The sequence below is a fragment of the Colobus angolensis genome, unplaced genomic scaffold (genome assembly GCF_000951035.1).
Source record: "Colobus angolensis palliatus isolate OR3802 unplaced genomic scaffold, Cang.pa_1.0 Scaffold20, whole genome shotgun sequence".
In the NCBI taxonomy this organism is placed as follows: Eukaryota; Metazoa; Chordata; class Mammalia; order Primates; family Cercopithecidae; genus Colobus; species Colobus angolensis.
In genome coordinates, this window is record NW_012115155.1 from 12471559 (window position 1) to 12477236 (window position 5678).

At 45.8% G+C, this 5678-nt stretch overlaps 1 protein-coding gene across 6 annotated transcripts in view; it reads right to left on the bottom strand.

The window, feature by feature from the left end:
- The window catches only part of PLEKHB2 (pleckstrin homology domain containing, family B (evectins) member 2), a 63013-nt gene that overhangs the window by 44912 nt on the left and 12423 nt on the right, over positions 1-5678 (bottom strand). The gene's annotated exons all lie outside the window — the stretch shown is intronic.

A 5678-nucleotide genomic window follows, 5' to 3' on the forward strand; every position in this document is an offset into this window, starting at 1 on the left:
GGTTAGGAGTTCGAGACCAGCCTGGCCAACATGGTGAAACCTTGTCTCTACTAAAAATACAAAAATTGGCCGGGCGCGGTGGCTCATGCCTGTAATCCTAGCACTTTGGGAGGCCGAGGTGGGCAGATCAGGAGGTCAGGAGTTTGAGACCAGCCTGACCAACATGCTGAAACCCCGTCTCTACTAAAAATACAAAAATTAGCTGGGTGTGGTGGTCTGTGCCTGTAATGCCAGCTACTCAGGAGGCTGAAGTGGGAGAATTGCTTGAACCGGGGAGGCGGAGGTTGCAGTGAGCCAAGGTCACGCTGCCGCTGCACTCCAGCCTGGGTGACTCCATCTCAAAAAAAAAAAATTGCCAGGCGTGGTCGCGGGCACCTGTAATCTTGCTACTCGGGAGGCTGAGGCAGGAGAATCGCTTGAACCCAGGAGGTGGAGGTTGCGGTGAGCCGAGACACCACTACACTCCAGCTTGGGCGACAGAGTGAGACTCTGTCTCAAAAAAAAAAAAAAAAATATTCACAACCATATGGCAGCAAGGAGCTTACTTCCTTCACTTACAACGTTCACACACATCATCCAGAAAAGGCAACCATTTAGCAGTTCAGAGAAAAGGAAGACAAAGGACCAACAAACTCGTAAAAAGACACTGAATTTCCCACTCAATTCAACAGATACAATTCCAGCTGTACAGTTAACTACTGTACCTATCAGGTGGGCAGAAATGAAAACCTCCAAGACACCCAGCAAGGAGAAAGCGCAAAGGCAGAAAGAAAACTGCTGCAACCTTTCCGGAGGGAAATTTGACAAATTCTGTCGAAACTTTAATAGTTCACATACTTTGACCCAGCAATCTCACCATGACTAGGAATCTGCCTCACTATGTGCAGAGGTTCACCAACACGTATATACGTATATATATAAAAACACTCGCTGCAACATCACATATACTGCAGAAGCACGCCAACATGCCCCACGACGGAGGACTGCTGAGCGGGCACCTCCACACAGGACAGATCGCCAGGCAGGCAAGGCGGAGCAGCAAGTGCTACAGGCTGCCTCCTGGGAGGAATCCTGAAACCTGTGAAGGATGTCTCTGGAAACACAATGCAGCGATTCTGTGTGTGTCACAAAACAAAGATGGTAACTGGTCCCGTTACCCCTTCCTGTACTGTTTAAATTAGTTAACAATTTGCATGTTTGTTTGTTTTGTTTTGTTTTTTTGAGATGGAGTTTCGCTGCGATGCCCAGCCTGGAATGCAGTGGTGCTATCTCAGCTCACTGCACCCTCCGCCCTCCAGGTTCAAGCAATTTTCCTTTCTCAGCCTCCCTGAGTAGCTGGGACTACAGGCGCATGCCAACAAGCCCGGCTAATTTTTATATTTTTAATAAAGATGGGGTTTCAGCATATTGGTCAGGCTGGTTTCAAACTCCTGACCTCAGGTGATCCACCTCCCTCGGCCTCCCAAAGTGCTGGGATTACAGGCATGAGCCACCACACCTAGCCCATTTCATTTTTTGAAATCATTAGTTATTATCTGGAAGCTGAGACTATGGGCCATTTTTGCTTTCTGCTTTAGCTTTTTTAGGTATTTCTTTAAGGCGCTGAAGTTTGTAAGGTGAGCAAAAGCCCAAATGGGCACCTCAGAAGAACAACTGTCTCTCATGTAGCTCCTTCCCCATATCTGAGCACGGCTGAATTCTCCTCTTCCTCCAAACTTTAAAAAGAGCTCCACAAGCCTCAGTAACCCCACACTTCAGCATCTCCAAAATCATGCACGCTGAAGCTTCTTGCTCTCTTCGTAGTTTTCTTCAATTCATCCTTTCTGTCCTTACCAAGAAAGGAAATGTTTTTCATTTTTCCCCTTTCTCTACTGCATTTAGGTTCTCAAACACACAATCCCCAGCAAACAAAAACCAGTCGCCCTGTCTCCCAGATGATGTGAACACTGCGCCTCACTGTGCGGGCAGCCACCTTCTGACCATGAGGAACCCGCTGGGGCAGCCGACCCAGAGACAGCAGAGCTCACGCTGCTGAGCCACTGACTTCGCCAACCCCCAAAACCCAACCTCACCCAAGACTTTCCACTAAGCAGAATGATGGGTTTATCACTTAAGATGTTTGAATTTGGTTTCCTGCAACTTACAGCCTAAAACATCCTAAAACAATCATTTTACTTCCAAAAGGGTTTGAGGCAGAGAACTACCAGCATCATATTTTCATTAAACAAATATTCTTAGAGCACCTAACGTGTGTCCAGTCTTGTCCTAGACACTAAGGATACAGCAGTGACAAGGTCAAAATGCTACTCTCATGTAGCTTAATACAGCAGAAGAAACAGGCAAAACAAAAAGGAAAGAATGTTGTAGACAGCATCACATCTGTGCAGTGGTGTTATTAACCCAGAACACAAAAAAAGAGAGGGCAAAGTACGTACGCATTCACGTCAAATCCTAGATATTTATATTCATCCTACAGCTTCCTGCATCCATAATGTGAATTCTCAGTATATTTCATACGAAAAAAAATAAATGAGAACAGGCTAAAAATTACTAGGAAACGTACTGATAACTACCTAGTCACAACAAATACAAAACTGAAACGCACCCATACAACTTCGCTGGTGGTTATGGGACACTGAATATAAAATGTGGAGTAACAGAAAGGAGTCTCCTGAATGTCTGTGGTGAATTTCTTTACATTTCTAATGGGTTTTTTTTGTTTGTTTCTTTGTCTACGCTGTCACCCAGGCTGGAGTGCAATGATCTCGGCTCGCTGCAGCCTCCAACTCCCAGGTTCAAGCGATTCTCCTGCCTCAGCCTCCCGAGTAGCTAGAATTTCAGGCGTGTGCCATCACACCGAGCTAATTTTTGTATTTTAAGTAAAGACCGGATTTCACCATGTTGGCCAGGCAATCCACCTGCCTCAGCCTCTCAAAGTGCTGGGATTACAGGTGTGAGCCACCATGGCCAGCCTTCTAATGGTTCTTGATATAATTTGGCTACATCTGCTATCTTTTTCTTTTTTTTTTTTCCTTTGGACAGAGTTTAGCTCTGTCACCACGCAGACTGGAGTGCAATGGCACTATCTAGGCTCACTGCAACCTCCGCCTCCGAGGTTCAAGTGATTCTCGTGTCTCAGCCTCCCAAGTAGCTGCGATTACAGGTGTCACCACAGCCAGCTAATTTTTGCATTTTTAGTGGAGAGAGGCTTTCACCATGTTGGCCAGGATGGTCTCGAACTCCTGACCTCAAGTGATCCGCCTGCTCTGACCTCTCAAAGTGCTGAGATTACAAGCGTGAGCCACTGCACCCAGCCTCCTATCATTCTTAATGGTTAAAATGTCAGACTAGTGTAACACTGAGATTAAGAATGGCTTCATTTATTCAAAGGCCTTTAAGAATCTGAGCCCAACAATCCTACATGCCGTAAGATTAACACTACCACCATTAGCACCCATGAGGATAAAGAAGAGTTTTTTTGTTTTTGTTTTTGTGACAGAGTCTCACTCAGTCATCCAGGCTGGAGTGCAGTGGCATGATCTCGGCTCACTACAACCTCCGCCTCCCTGGTTCAAGCAATTCTCCTGCCTCAGTTTCCCAAGTAGCTGGGATTACAAGCACGCACCACCACACCCAGCTAATTTTGTATTTTTAGTAGAGATGGGGTTTCGCCATGTTGACCAGGCTGGCCTTGAACTCCTGACCTCAGGTGATCTGCCCACCTTGGCCTCCTGAAGGGCTGGGATTACAAGCGTGAGCCGCTGTGCCTGGCCAATAAAGAGTTAAAAGAGAGTTTTAAGCAAAACCTTAAGGACCCAGAGATTTCCCAGTATCTCTGAGTATTTAGTACTAATTGTGTGGGTCAACATCTGATTTGCCAGATTATATGGTTTGGCTCTGTGTCCTCACCCAAAATCTCATGTTGAATTGTAATCCTCAGTGTTGGCAGAGGGGCCTGGTGGGAGGTGACTGTAATGGGGGCAGCTATCCCTGTTGCTGGTCTTGTGATAGATTTCTCAGGAGATCTAGTTATTTATAAGTGTGTTCACTCTCTCCTACTGCCACATGGAAACACACCTGCTTCCCCTTCGCCTTCTGCCATGATTGTAAGTTTTCTGAGGACTCCACAGCCATGCCTCCTGTACAATCTGCAGAACTCTGAGTCGATTAAACCTCTTCATAAATTACCCAGTCTCAGGTAGTTCTTTACAGGAGTGTGAGAATACACTAATACAAGAATGTTGTGCATATGTTTTCTTTGGCGTTTCCTTGAGGTAAGCCTGGGTTTCTCTTACTTTTCAGGCAGTTGAGTCTCAAGGGATGGCAACAAGGAGAAACTGAACGGCAGATTTGGGAATCAATTCAGGCCACTTGAGTAAGATTCAAAAAGAAAAAAGAAACGGAAATGTCTACATCTAGAGGACATTATAAACATATCTTTCGTGTGCCTACATAAAATGACTCAAAACTGGCTGGGCGTGGTGGCTCACGCCTACAATCCCAGCACTTTGGGAGGCCGAGACGGGCGGATCACGAGGTCAGGAGATCGAGACCATCCTGGCTAACACGGTGAAACCTCGTCTCTACTAAAAACTACAAAAAACTAGCTGGGCGAGGTGGCGGCGCCTGTAGTCCCAGCTACCCAGGCTGAGGCAGGAGAATGGCGTGAACCCGGGAGGCGGAGCTTGCAGTGAGCTGAGATCCGGCCACAGCACTCCAGCCTGGGTGACAGAGCGAGACTCCGTCTCAAAAAAAAAAAAAAAAAATCTCAAAACTATTAGAGAAAGGGGAAATCAGATTATGAGACAGAAAAGAACATAAACTGGAATCAGCAACAGAAACTCTTGAAGAGTAATTCGTCTGCTGACTCAAGTAGCTTCTTATCTCATGTCATCCTGTCTCTCTCTCCTCATTCTGTGGAACAATCTCATGTACCTCCCAGAGCCTAGATTTTCATCTCTAACACTAGTCTCCTCTAAAAGGAGCCAGTACTCTTTGAAAATGAGCTAGTTACAGTTTAGGGGCAGGATATCTTATTACCAAAAAGCATAGATGCTTTCAAGAGTGCCTTCAGAAAGCGTCAAGAAGCCACTCAGGTGACGAAAGAGCATTTAATGGCTAAATTGTATCACAAGTGTAAAATTCAAAGTAAAAATTACAGTACATTACAAGCAAGGCTGAAAGGCACCTTGGGTATAAGATGACTAAAATGAGATATATTACAGTAGAATGTGTTAGAGAAAAGATATACCTTCTGGTCGGGCGCGGTAGCTCACGCCTGTAATCCCAGCACTTTGGGAGGCTGAGGCAGAAGAATCGCTTGAACCTGGGAGGTGGAGGTTGCAGTGAGTCAAGATCGCACCACTGCACTCTAGCCTGGCAAAAGAGTGAGACTTCATCTCAAAAAAAAAAAAGACATACCTTCTGATAATGGTTTGGCTGTATTCCCACCCAAATCTCACCCTGAATTGTAATAATCCCCACATGGCAACAGTGAGGCCAGGTGGAGATAACTGAATCATGGGGGCAGTTCCCCCTCATACTGTTCTCATGGTAGTGAACAAGTCTCACCAGATCTGAAAGTTTTATAAATGGGAGTTCCCCACACAAGTTCTCTTGCCTGCCACTATGTAAGACATGACTTTGTTCCTCATTTGCCTTCCACCATGATTGTGAGG